Genomic DNA, 15,069 nt, shown 5'->3' on the forward strand with positions numbered 1-15,069 from the left:
GAGTGACGGGAGGCCGATCCTCCCTCCGGACGTTACGAACTCGATCCGCTCCTCGGAGCGCGAAAGCCAGCTGAGGGCCATCCAGCGGCTCGAGGCTGCCCTGGGCAAGCAACGGCGAAAGGGGAACCCGCACTCCTCTCGGCCTCCTCCTGCGGGAGCGAGGGCTAGGGGCGATCGCGGTGGCACTCCGAGTAGCCCGCGCCGACCGGACGCAGTCCTCGGGGTCGGCCCGACGCCGCGGTGAGCGGAGAAGACTACGGGACAGTGAAGCCCTGCGCGGCCTGATCCGTCCCCGACTGCAGGAATCTCAATAAAGTCCTTTCTCTCTCTCTCTCTCTGCCTCGCGGGCTCGCACATCTGCAGCCTTATCCATCGGGCGACTCCGAGCGCGCGCCAACAGCGCACGGATTTTATTACAACGCTCCCCGCCATCTAGTAAACAATCCAAGAACTAAACTAGATGTAGCCACGCCATCTACTAAACAATCCAAGCGCATCTTTTCATCATATACAAGTACCGCCATCTAGTAAACAATCCAAGAACTAAACTAGAGGTAGCCACGCCATCTAGTAAACAATCCAAGAACTAAACTAGAGGTGGCTACATACATACGTCGAGGATGGACAGACCCACGCCCTAAGGAGCTTCGCCCCTAAAATCTACTTAAGTTGCTAGGAAGCTGTTATATGCACCTAAAGCTTTCGTAGTGTGTAACACCCAACTGAGCTTTATTGACACTTGTGCCACATTAAGACATACTCTTCATTTTCCTCTTCGAATAGTCTAGCACGTGATAAGTGAGCGTTTCTTAACTATAGTACAAAAGCAAGGAAAGAACCCGATTGTCACGGTTTCCCACAACGTGTCAGTGGCGTAACACCTACATATCTGTTTGGTAAACTAGGTAACCAGAAGAGTTCTTCAATACACGCCAGTTGTGAAACTCAATATGTGATTGGTGGCCCCTCGCATTAGCCCCCGTTTCGCATAGTAACAGCATGCGCACAGCCGCGACCTCTCGGTATGAAAAAAAGAACATGCAGCAGCTCAAAGAAATCGTGGGAAATATACTCGATGGGGAGCTACGCATCTAAGTTTATCAAACTCAGGCAATGAGAATAGAGATAATAGGTGTGGCCGGCCCTAATTGTTGCGGAGCAGCTCTCTTGTGCGAGCGATATTTCCGCATCTACGCAATATGGACCGTGTAGGAAGACTGCTGCGCCGTTTCGTGGGTGCTTCCCAAACAACGCAATGGGCGCACAAGCAGACAACGCTGGTGCAGTTATACTTTGACGGTAGCTTTGTGACGTGCGCAATACGTTTATTACATGATACGATACGTTTGAGACGTGATACACACGGCGTAGCCGCGCGCGCCAACCGCAGCCGGCGCGTCGGCTACGTCACAGGAGCCCCGACGTCGGCAGTTTGGGGCAAGGAGCAGATGGTCATGTCGGGCTGCTCTGCGCTTTCTCGTGCGGGCAAATATTAAAATGGATTTAAAATCTTTTATATTGAACGGTTACTGTTGAAACTTCTGGGAGGTATTTTCTGATAAAAAGGAAGCATTTTAGATAGTTATCTAAGCTGTGAAATTTCGTGTCAATACTCCTTTAAGGTCGAACAAGTACTAGTAGTTGCACTATCAATTACGTGGACATAGCTCCAAAATTTATTGAAAGTGTCCAAAACCTCCATTACAATGGCGTAAGACTTTTTGTTTTTGGGTTTACGTTTGCTTGGCGGATGCAGCGACCATTGACAGTGTCGCATTACCCAGCGTCGCATTACCCAGAAGCGTCCAAAACGTTCTTGCTCTTGAATAATTTTATGCCCTTTGGTTGATTTGTGCGAATAAGAATCCAGAGCAGTCACTACGGCTAAATTCAGCTCGCTGGATTACAGTGTTCGCCTTCGAAAGCGCCAGTCTAGTAAGCGGCTTCGGTGAACTTATCCCGCCACACGATGCCGGCGCGGCCGATGGTGACCCTGACACGGGAGAGCAGCGCGCCCTCTTTAAATTTCGCGCACTTCATGTAGGTCTCCTGCGTTGGCGTTTGTCGGACATGCAGCGTCCACTTGTGACCTGCCACAGTGTGTATAACAAGAGCAGACGACCCAGAAATGTTTGCATTCACTAGCAAAGGGGCGGTCAAACTTTATTTTACCGAGAGCTCCAATGGCCGTATTATCGCCGTTTCGCTATGTTTCGCTGTGGCTGGTGGCCTCACCGGGAGCTGAGCGGTTCCCTACCTGGCAGCGTTTCCTAGGGAACCTGCGGCGGCTAGGGAACCTAGTGATTCCCTTGCCGCCGCCGCTGGCAGCGCCGCTGGCAGCACCAAGAATAAATAAATAAATAAATAAATAAATAAATAAATAAATAAATAAATAAATAATAGGAAAAAAATACAAAAATAAAAGAGCAAATAAAAGAAAAATATAAAAAAAACGTATATTAAGAAGGGGAGGCTCGGTGGGATTCGTCGTGAGATGTGAAAGTGAGTCGGAGAGATTGAAAGAAGCCAGGCTTCGTCGTAAACTAACGGGAGGCAGCGAGCCTAGGAGACGGCGGAAGAACGAGCTTAAGAATCGTCGTAACCGTACAGAGAACCAACCTAACCCTAACATTAACCGTACCCCTCGCTACGCACATCCAGGGATAACTGAGTTAAGCCACAGCTAATGTTGTATTTCTAACAAAGTATGCGAAGCTTCATCGCTATCGAATGGTTAAAATACTTTGACAATTGGATTCGCGGGTCCAATAAACCCCCAATACTGCGCATTTCTTTTTTCTCCCGTGAACAGCACAACGAGATCTCGCGAACGGCGTTGTCGAGCGGGTAACTGGTAGAACGTACATTCGCTCGGTGCTTTCAAAGCTGGAAAGGAAAGCTAAAAAGACGCAGCCCTCACGTTACGCGGCAGACTATAGGCTTTGTTTTTGGGCCCTAAGGCTCACGTACGATATTTGCCTCGGCGGAATATTTTCTGATGGAGGCGAAAAATGAAAACGCCCACCTGGCAAGATATAGGAGCGCGTTTGATATTCCGGCAAAATCAAAAGTAAGCCGCCGCCCTGGCCTACGCGTCGCCCCATGCCGAGTGTTGGCATGCAAAATTTCAATTTTTAAAGCAAGACCTGTAAGGAAAAACATTTGCTATGTCGTCGCTGGCGGTGCGCCGTGAAGGTTGGTTTCAGCAAACTGTTTGCGCATTGTCGGGAAGTCTCCGGGCTAGGCTACGGAGTAAAGGGCTTTATTCGACTCGAAACTTGCGTCGTAATGCTCTGCTTATTCTTGTGGCGGTTAGTGGTGACTTTCTGAATTTTTTTCGCTGGTACAGCGGAACCAACCTCACCCTTCACCACGCTTAGTTTAACATCCTAATGTGCAGCAAAGATCGCACATTCCAGAGGCTCCAGAGGATCTTTGCTATTTGCAGCTTGGTGTCTTCTTTTCATGAGACTTTTTTTCTGATATGAACCAAGCCTCGTTAGCGCTGTTGCATTTCACAACTATTTAAACAAGGTAGCACAGAAGAGCAGACAAATGCCCTTGCTCTTTTCATCTCGAGTACTCAGTTGTGCTCTCAATACGCCCAAGGTAACATGATGGCGCACAGAAGGACAAGCTCATTCAACTATGTGCAAATATCACAACTTTCCACAAAACAGCAGGATAAACCAACAAAATGTGCCTTTGTCGCAAATATCCAGGGAAATGTTGTTATTTGGCGGTACTGGTGGAAGGGAAAGCGCTGCCTCAATGAGCCGTATCAGAATATTAGGCAAACATTTCTGTTGTGTAAGTTGCGCCGTCTCCTAATTGAGAGTTTTCAGTGCGATTTTGCTGCCGCGTGTTTTTGTTATGTTCACTCGATGCAGGCAGTGCCCATAAGAGCAGCCAATGCTATTTTTACAGCACCCAGACGTAGCCGACGTCTTTGCGTTTGCCAGAGTGTATATTCCTCTCGAATACGATTAAACAAGGACACAGGACGGTCTCGTTTCTGTGTCATTTGACTGGTGTGCGCTAACCAAAACATTTTGAGCTGATATGGGGTCGGCCACTTTTATAATTTGGTGACCTCATTTTGGAGAGGATCCACAGTACGCATAACTATATCTCCATCGACAGATAGAGCAGGATATACGCGAGTCCTAAGAGAGTCGTCATTTCTACAACTGGAGACTTGAGGTACCCATATAGCGAACACACCAGTTAAATTTTTTCATTCAACTACAGGGGGTGACTGATGGATCCTCTGCGAGAAATACACAATGTTCTAAAATGCGTGGGTACCCGATGAGCTCAATGGGCTTACGACAGTGAGGGTAGCTTTTCGTTCAAATTGGAAGTGTCTTGAACGACGTTGGGTTAGTTAGAGATTCAAAAGTTTAACCACAGGTAAAGTATTTTGAGATCGTTCAGATAACTCAAAACTTTTGAACACATTTTGGGGGGCCTGCATGTATTTTGTGTACTAAACTGGACAAAGTCAGCATGCTCATTATCAAAGTGATGGCAGTTTGGCGCCCCTAGGCTGTTAATAATACATTATAATTACGCTGGCTGTGATGCGCATCACGGCACGTGAAAAGAAAAAAAATGAAACCGACGTTTTGCGCAGCTGCTATTTTACGACTCCCGTAATGTGAAGAGTTACATTTGTGTTTGTTGCATGCAAAAGTATAATTTTGCCGCTCAGTGTTTTCGCATCACATCTTTAGGACTAGACAAGCTGACATCTGCCTATCCTCGTGCCGGCTACAATCGGCTTTCTCACCATCAGAAAGACATAGAGCGGCGAGGCCAGGGAAGCGGGAAGTCGTGGACTGCCTGGCCGTGCTCTCGTCCGTCCACTTTCTAATCCAAACAAGGTAAGTACCGAGTGCGAAGGCACGGAGCGCGAAGCAGATAACAGCAATGACAAGCCATGGGCCGCAAATCCGTACCACGGAGCAGAGCAAGTCGGTTGATGTCTGAAAAGTAAAGAATATAACTTTTAGGAGGAAAGTGATACGGGATGCATGGTGTAAGAAATTTTTACTGTTGCGTCCCAGTTACACACGATAATTATATTATTTTGCCCGTGTGAAGCCAACAGTATTCTAAAAACAACAAAAAAACTTTTTGACTTGATGAGGTTGTGGAGGTAATTCTATGGGCACATAAACGTCATGATTCGCAATGTTAATGGGGAAAAGCTTCTGAAAAATTAACGCTCGCTGCTGTTATCGGGTTTCGTGCAATCCGCAGGGACAACGATTGTAAGTTGCTGGTAACGCTCACCGAAGCCTCATGCTTGGGGCCACCGACTGGAGGTGATCGGCTATGGTTCATGTCTAGTGCAATTATACAAATTTTGTAGAAGTTTGTACCAAACGGAATAAGCGATCAACAGTGGCAGGTGAGTTGATAAAAAAGATGTTCCATTTTCGCAGGTGCCCCATTCCATAGGGGCGCTTTCCCGTGCAAGCCGGGTCAACTTCCCGAGCGTTCTTGGGAGGTTGAGTTGCCGTGGTGTTGGAACGACATTGCTAGAACAGGGCGGAAATATTGCGCTTCTTTCTCACGGTGCAGCACTGTCGAGAATTTGCAATTTATGGTTTAGTTTCTTCCCAGGGGCGTAGCCAGGAATTTTTTTCGGGGGGGGGTGGGGGCGCGGTCGACCAAAAGATGGGGGGGGGGGGGGGGAAATATGTAGGCAAGGCTTCTTGCGCGTTGTTTTTCAAACGAATCTTGAAATAACTATCTTCAACATGCGAATTGTGTATGCTGAACGCTAACAGTAAAGCTCACCTTAAGGAGCTTAGATGATTATGATGATGATGATGATCTAAATTGCCGTTCGCCGGTCTATGGGTAGGCTACGGGTGATTCGTTCGTTCGTTAAGCAGGCGGTCATGCGGGCACGCGCTCGTGAGCGTGATCATGAGTGTGCTCGTGAGTGGCGCGCGTTCCCCGAAGTTTGTCAGGTGGAAATGGAGGCCAACACTGCAGCTATTTACTATCAAGATTCGCGTGTTTTAGATTTGTCTTTAGGAAAAGGGCTAATAAGTTTTCATATCAGCTATGAAGTACAGTCGAGACGATTTGAAGGTTATCGCGCCAGCATCGAGCAGCCAAGCGTGTCACCGGCCTCGTAGGCCGGTGGCGTGCTTGGGAAAGAGTGGCAAGAGTGCAAAATGTTGATTTTCATGGTTCCAAAATGAAACCGCAGGCCGCCTGCGGTTTCATTTCGGAATCATGAAAATCAAGATTTCGCACTTTTCTCTCCCTTCTTGGCTGTTCCATGCTACAACAATGGCCCGCACGACTGACTTGCCACCCTTTGGGTTTCAAGCTTTACATTCGTTGTCATCAAGCACAGACTTGGTTGCCTTTTATCTACGCCGACGATAACAAAACTGGCATGGAAGATTTGCTAAAGCCGGTGTTCTGTCTGCTTCATTTAAAAGAGTAGCTTTCCCGCGGTAACCTTCGAATCGCACTGGACTGTACGTGCGGCACATTCGTATATTAAGGCGGTGAAGCTAGCAAACTGTGTCTTCGTCCTTAAGTAACCGCCTTTTTGTTATTTTTTGAGGTAGTAACGTGAATAGTAAACTTACGCTGAGGTAAACACCTTATTGCACTGCCTGTTGATTGTTGAGCTTGTTGCACGTTTCTTAAATTTCATTCTATTTCAGCCGTTAAATCGAAGAGACATGGCTTCAGTAAAATTCTGGTTAAGCAAATACAGAATGCTGGTTCTAACGAAAGCGGAAGTCAAGGAAACAAAGAAACAGTTCCAAAAAACAAAGCTCTGCAGTGAAGAGAATTGTAAAGTTTTGTTGATGTGGAGGAAATACAAGATGGGCAGAACAATGCTTTTCATATTGCAGAAATTATTGAACTGCAATAGTCAATCAAACGCGATGTCGGTAGAAAAATAAACATATCAAGGATTGATAGTTGACTGAACAAAATAGAGTGACATGCTCTGTCATGTTATTAGACTTTGCACCAGTGTAAAGACAAGGAATGACGCGTTGAAGTCCAGACTACATGTATGCCTATATGAGGCTTTTCCTGCTGTTTCGCCATTTCCTGGCCGCGCTGTTCTGCCTGCGATTGATTGATTGTGGGGTTTAACGCGCCAACGCAACGCAGGCGATGAGGTGCGCCGTAGTGGAGGACTCCGCAATAATTTCGATCACCTGGGGATCTTTAACGGGCGCCGAAATCTTGTACACACGGGCATTTTTGCTTTTTGCCTCCATCACAAAAGCGGCCGCCGCGGTCGGGAATGGAACCCGCGACCTCATGCTTAGCAGCACAACCACCTGCGAAACAGCGGGACTGCCTGGATTGGCTCGCGGCAGGTTCCAGGTGCAGCTCGGTGTATCCGGCGCGAAATGCAGCCGGGCTGTATATGTTGACATGTACAGCATCTGGAGCGGGCACAGGGATCAGACGTTGACGTAGCCCTTGTTTTCAGCTTTATATGAACAGGAATGTCCTTAATGCTGCAGGTTCCACGCCTGCATGCGAAATCAGGCAGTTCTTCGCGCTACTTGAACCGCACCCCAACCTGGCACGAAACATTTCGGGGAGGGGGGGCACGGACCCGGTGTGCCCCCCCCCCCCTGGCTACGCCCCTGCTTCCGGCATTCAATGATAAGTTGTTTTGCAGCGCCCCGCTACGGTCTTCCGTGCTCCTAAGTAGCTGTTCGGCATTGTAGGCCTTGCAAAAAACCTTCGGAACTTATTCTGCGGTGGTCAAAATCAACAAATTTATCACAAACCCTCAATCTTCAGCGGTGCTCGGGGTGGGGGGTGGGGTAGGGCTAGAGTCTCCCTTTGTAACGAGAACTGCCCTATCCTCGCGGCTTTCGCACTGTTACTCTAAAATGGAAAAAGTACTCGTTCGACGTCCAAAGCGCGGGGCTCAATACGACCTAACTATCTTGACTGAATGTACTATTCGCGAGCCAAAGCAGATTGTTATGTGCTTCCAAATTCGCCTTGTTTCTTTGATACCTCTTACTTGCTACTGACACATTACTGTCACTAGTTTTGCGTTTTCTGTAAGGGGAGTAAATGATTTTCTTCCCGCATTTTATTGACTACGTAGATTGTTCATGCATGAATGCGCTTGCAAGTACATGTCGAATGTCACGCAGGGGGTAGAATCACGCTTCTAAAAAGCAATAACCTTAATTATCACCTTGTCTACAATGTTGAAATTAAGTGGATAAATAGCTCTTAAAACAAGAGGTGTTGGATTCAAAAGTCAATTGAAAGAGCACTGGTGGACTGGTGTGAAAAAACTACCCTTTTAAGGTGGCAACAACAAAATACCATCTGGTTTTTAAACCACTAAAATAGGATCCTCGTGATTTTAAATTTTTTTCGGACCCCCAACCTTCAAAATATTTCCGCAGCCTCTGCATATCCTGCACCAGTCCAGCGAATTGCAATTTTTACAGCACAAATATTTACACTCCGTTTTCAGCAGGTGTGGGGCACCTGTCTAATGCAGCGTGCAGCAGAGGGTGCTAGCAATTCCTGTGTGTGGACAGGCTACCACTGAAATTTGAACATCGCAACGTTTCACGTTTTGTGTTTATATACAGAAGACAGCGTTTTGGTTCACATTGCGACAAAGTATGGTGAACAAGAAAAAAGTGCAGATGGTTCCTAGCTTGAGAATTATGGTGAAATATCAGAGCTGATACTAAACTACATAGGATCAACCACAGTAAGAAAGCATTTTGGTACGCAAACAGCACTCCCCCAAGAGAGAAAGATCTGACCACCCGGGTGTAGTATTTGGCCCGCACCTCCCATGAATGACCGATGCAACTACAGGCCCTCAGTACCCACAGCGTGAGCACCCGACCACGACGACAGTCAGAGGGTGCGAAGAACTTCTGGGTCCGGACAGGCCGCCTTTAGAACGTGAACCTGGCAACGTTCAACGCGCGCTGTGTGTAGCGAAGGAAACTTAGCTGTACTACTACAAGACCTCTCGGACATTAAATGGCAAATTACCGGTTTAAGTGAATTTAGAGGAGCAAGGTAATCCTTCATGGTGCTTACTTGCGAGCATATTCTGTGCTACCGAGGGCCTCAAGAAAAGAAAGAGGACGGGGTGGGATTCCTAATACACAGAGAAATAGCAGGGAATGTGGTAGGGAGCGTGGAAGTCGCAGGGAACGTGTGGAAGTTAATAGAAGCCTATGTGCCAACAGATACTTACGATTATAAAGGCCTAGTTGGTTCCTGCGAGGACTTCGAATGAACCATGATGAAGGGAGCAACACAGTTCACGATTTTTATGGGAGACTAACGCACAACTACGTGACAAGCAATTAAGAGAAAGACAGTGGTAAACTCTGCAATAGCTAGTCTCAATAGCCGAGGAGACACACTGGTTGGATTTGGGATTTGCTAAGGATAAACATTCTTGCGCGAACAAAAGAACAGGATAATTACATGAAAAAGTCCCAACGGTTCAACAAAAGTTGAAATTAGCTTCATTTTAAGTGAGAGGCCAGGTATTCTGCCCGACGTAGAGGTACCAGGCAAAATCCGGATTAGACATCATAGGGTGGTTAGATGCAAAGTAAGGCTGTATCTCAAAAGAGAGAGAAAGAAATTCGTGAAAAGTGAGAACCCAGCATGAAGTAAGTCTGAGACAGGACGCAGGAATTTAAAATAACTCTTCAAAAAAATTTGCGCCTCTAAACAAGGAGAGCGAGGATAGTGCAAGCAGGCTAAATGACAACTCAACAACGATAATCACACAATCAGCAGCAGCTGTGTGAGAACCAACATACGTTCAACAAGCAGGAAAACTAACTCAGAAGACGAAGGAAATAATATCAGAGCCTAGGAACATGAAAGTATCGAGTACCGCCGATTGCAGTGAATCCGAAAAGCTGTTTAAATTGATTACCAGGTGTAAAACTATATTCGTTCATGCAACATGGCATTGATCGCGCAAACGTAGAAATTATGGGGAAGCTTAAAAGCAATTAACAGGAAGATAGCTATCGGCTAAGGCAGAACGCGCGCACTCTGAGACAAACAGGGTAGCATCGCGTACAACATGGACGAGATAATAAAGGTAGTAGAACGATTCTACGCCCGGCTATACGCCAGCAGCGTTAGACCATGGGTAACTACTGAGCGAACAAGCTTAGCTTGCGATATGCGACCTGTAACTAACGAGGAAGTAGAAAAACCTCTTAAGGGCACGAAAAAGGGAAAAGCTGCAGGCGACGAAGGCATAATCGTGGATCTCTTAAAGGACGGAGTAGATATTGTACTGGAAACGCTTGCTGCAGTATTTTCAGAATGCTGAATGACACTAAAAGTGCCTACAGGGTCAGATAACGCCTACATAATGCTCATTCACATACCTCTAGGATTAGAGGCCCTAACACCTAACCGCAATAAGTGACAGCCTTGATTCCCAAGAACGCAGAGAGCAGACTCGATTTAAGAAAGGATACTGAACGATGGATCACATTCATTTCGTCAATAAAGTAATAGGAAAATCCGTTGAGTACTCTAAACCACTTGACATGGCATATCGAGAGTATGACAAAGCGTTTGATTCAGTATATAGGCGCAGCAGTGCAGGGAGCATTAAAAGACCAGAGAAGAGAGGAACCATACATAAAACTTCTGGACCACATATGTAAGGATGTACGGGTCGCATAATTTTTCTCAAAGCAACAACTTCCCAGACCGAAAGAACATGAGAAAGGGAGTTACGATCTCGCCAAAGCTATTCAGTGCATGTCTGAAGGGGGTATTATAAATATGAACTGGGAGAACACAGGATTACAGGTAAACAGGGAATAATTGAGCTATCTTAAAAAAAAAAAGATGATTTGAGGCTTGCACACGATTTGTTCTTGCTAAGTTAGTCTGCAGAACACCTTCAAGAAATTCTCGACGTCCTTCCATCAAAAATCATGGCTGTCGGGCTAAATATAAACAGGAAAAAATCTGATGTAATGAAGACTATCATTTCGAAATATTCCTGTTTAGAATATGTAACGAGACTCTAGAACAAGCAGAAGTATTCAGATAGCTTGCACAGGTTTTCTGTGCAAATTCCACCGCAAGAAAGAAATGCGGGGCACAATAGGTATGGCCTGGGGTTCACTCACGAAGCACTGCCTAATTTCGATGATGATAATATTGGTGGCGTTTAGGGATGGGCGCGCGCTTGCGTTGTCGCCCTTCTCGGCCCGCTGTTTCCATAGCGGGTACGGGCTGACGTTGACCGGCAAGCTCCCCGAAACTTTTCAACCGTTAGGAGTCCATGGCGGGAACGGCCGTCTGATGGCCGTACTATCTCTTACATGCCCCTTTTCTCACCTTGTCTCCCACCCCTTGCGGAAAAGCTGAGCGCCACCACTGGACAGCGGTGTCGCCACTGTCTGCTCAGCGGGGTACCTTATTGTGCGCCCAATGAGTGGCCGTCGAGGCGGTGGCGCCATTTGTCGGCACAGCGTAGTACCGTTGTATCCCTTACATAGTTACGTAGTTTCAGTTTCGGTTTCAGTGTTTGGGTTTGCAACACTGTGTCCTTGTGTGTGTGTATATGAAGGAGTGACGTGACCTGCACCGAGCCGCACGTGTGGCATACTGCTCTTTGTAGACGTTGCACAAATATATATACACACACAAGGACACAGTGTTGCAAACCCAAACACTGAAAGCGAAACTGAAAATACGTAACTATGTACAGGATAAAAGTACCTTCGGCTGGCGTGACGGACATCATAGACGGACATTGCGAGACCTTTAACAGCTACGCTATTAGAACAACGTGCCAAGGTCGAACTGCGGGCTGTGGGCACTGCACTGAGTAACCATGGCCAGCAGCTGTTTGCAGTAATCCCCACGCTTCGACGAAACCGGACCAGCTAGCCATGTATTGGCAAGGCGCATTGGGCAGGCACGAGATTTTGGGTGGAAACAATGGGGGTGTAACAGAGTTTTGAATACAAAGCTCATAACAAGTCATTTCGCACTTGTTAACGCGGATCGCCCTGGAAGAGGCCGCATGCAGGTATTTAAAAAAAAAGCGCCTTGTGGTTGACGTTGAGGACATAACTTAAACGTGTATCTTGGCTGAAGTTTTCAGACATATGCTCTTTATACGTAATGAAAACGGTATCAGTGCTTTATTTTACCCTAAGTGTTTCTGATGATGAGTAGTTAAAGGAGCCATGAAGAGAAAATGCAAGTTGGTTTTATTCGAAAGATTTCGTGTTTTATAGTGCCCCCAGCGCTTGTCCGGATACAAACGGTGCTTTATTCACTGAGAAATTAAACAATTTAGGTTAAAATTTTGATTTCCCCGCTCAATCGTGCGTTTTCGTGGTCCCAAGTGACATCACTGAAACCGACCGCTCTGCAGCCTAGAGTACCTTCATTCACGCATCCGCCGTACAGGGTAGAGACACGTATACGCTGGCGCCGCCATTTTCGGTTGCTCGCTCGCCGCCGAAGCAAGTCATTGTGTCAAAACCGCGCTAAAATTATCGCCGCAACGCGGTTTACTGAAGAAGTTTGAATCATATTGTCTGTTTCGCGTTGCTAGGTCTCGTGGGAAACGAAAAGAATAACGCGTTGAGCCCGTTGGCCCAATTGCGGCGGCACGGGACCGTTCAAAGGTTGTCTCCAGCCTGTACAGCGGTGTTGGTTTGTTCTCGCGTGTCTTTACGTTCCGTAACCTAGATGGCGCCACCATACCGTGGCAAGCGTTTGGTTTGTTTTTGCCCGCATTTAAACCTGGCTTGTTTTTGTTCTGGGAGAAAATATTCGTTCCCTGAAACAGTGCTCGCTCGACAAATGGGGTCACGTAAGACACCGTTGCTTGCGTCAATCGGCCAGTGTCGTCTGAGACAACCCCAAGCCCCGTAGTGCTGTGCAGCGAAACCAAGCATGCTGTGCGCAGTACGAACAGCAGAACGCATCAGTACTTCTATATTTACATGTCCTTTCGTAACTTCCACTGTTTGTCCCATCATTCTTATTGCTTTGTAAAGAATGTGCCCTAAATTTAAGCGAAAATCGCTCGTTCGTCTAGTTTGTAAGTTCTACCTAATTTGCGTCTGCTTCTGCCAGCCTCCGCCAATCGCAGAGCTTAGCTCATGTGACGACATAGGTTCTGTTGCGGGAAATGAGCTGGTGGGTCGCATGACCATTGCCGTTTTTCCTAATTATGTAGCTTATTTGAGCGAAGTTTACGTTAAAAGTGGTGTCAGTATGATTCTAACGAGACAATCTTTTGAATGAACCAAACTTGTGTTTTCTCTTCATGGCTCCTTTAAACAGGTAAAATCAGTGCCACTTTGCACTCCGAAGATATCAACGGTGTAAGACAAAAATGAAGCATTTATCAGCCGGCTTGGGCTTTCCTTGCACCCTAGATGATCATGAAGGGCGCCAAGCCCGTTTGTGACCCCTTATTGTGCTTTATCGCTGGATGTCATATGAGCGTCGGTCGAGCAAGACACGTGCTAGTACGTATGCCATATCATCCCATTGCCGAAATTTTTCCCCTCCTTAGACCTCAGGGACACAAGCAAAAGAAAAACGAAGTGCTTACGACTTCAGCTGCTAGACAAAATGTTGATAAATTTATCCTATATTTACAGATAGGGAACAGTTATGGTTACATTAATTGTTCTGTCCTAATAGTTCATCCTTAATTACGACTAAATTTGCAACAGCAACCGTACTTTAAGGTAGGCGGTTTCGAAACCGTGGTAACGTACCATTTTCGACATCTCGACTTCATCCTCTGTCAGCCGCCCTTGGCCTTCCTGATTTCCATGATCGAATGCAGAGCTCCTGGCGAGAAGAAAATTCACCGGAAAGATTGCGTTTTGCGAGCCTGTAGATGACTTTTAGAATACTCCTCAAGCTAATGTCGAGGATTTTACCTAAATGCGTCGTCGGCAACACGATATATCTTAGTCATTCACTTAGGCTTGAAGAAATCGCATGGAAACACATGGCAACACTTAAGTATAAGGAGGACAGCATTTATTTAAAAGTATTTACTACACATCACATTGTCAGAGTTTTAAACGTCGTGACCAAAGGTAAAAGGTAGCGGCATTTTTTTGAAGTATACATCACGGTGTCATCGTAATCTTAACAATAATAATAATAATAATGCTGCCTAAATATGCACCAAGTAGCGAAGCTTCACTTTAAGGGAAGTTTTGCTGGGTTCCGACGGCAAAATTTATCTAATTTGCCACAGTTCGCTCAAAATAATTTTTTAGGGTTCGCGTGCTTCAATTTGCAAGTCATACACACAGAGAAACCAGCGGTCCGTTTTGTTCTGCGTTGCGCCTGTATAATTACTCCACCTAAAATGGGACATTTGGCAATTCACCAGAGAACCATAAGTTTTCACCAAGACATGCAGTTTGCGTTGTGAGATTGCGCGCCGAAAAACGTCAAGCTTTGGCTATGAAAGGTCACAGCGCAGGCTACATTTCGGCTGTTAATGTGTATGGTCTGTATCTATGTGTTATAGAGTCGTATGCTATGTGAGCATGTTTTCAGGCAGTAGTGATTTTGAGCGATGTTTTCCCATACTTGCGTCGTTAAACACATAGTGTATCAACAAGGAAATCTGAAGCCCGTCTGTTTTGCTAGTTTGACCAAATTCAAATTCTACAAAGGGCTCTGGCTGGTAAAGCTACTCCTGCGGTTTGGGGTTTCTTTTAGAGGGGTGTTACAGGTCGGGTTACTGCGGCTATAAATCCTTAGTGCGCGGAAAAGTTTCTGCCGACGATTTTATTGCTTTTAGTAGCGTAAGCTACACTGGCCGAGGTTGAGCAGTTTCGCGTGGACCCTGAAGGGCCGTGCTTGCCAAGCGCGAGGAGTATTGGATTGGATTGGATTAAATTTGATTGTATTAGATTGGATTGGAAATCCAATCCAATTGGAGTACGGGTGTGTAGAGAATTGGGTCTGCACATTCGACGGTCTGCGCATTCCAGAGGAGTGACGTCATAGCCGCGGGAGACG

The sequence above is a fragment of the Haemaphysalis longicornis genome, unplaced genomic scaffold (genome assembly GCF_048455015.1).
Source record: "Haemaphysalis longicornis isolate Haplotype H1 unplaced genomic scaffold, Haemaphysalis longicornis Haplotype H1 scaffold_8, whole genome shotgun sequence".
In the NCBI taxonomy this organism is placed as follows: Eukaryota; Metazoa; Arthropoda; class Arachnida; order Ixodida; family Ixodidae; genus Haemaphysalis; species Haemaphysalis longicornis.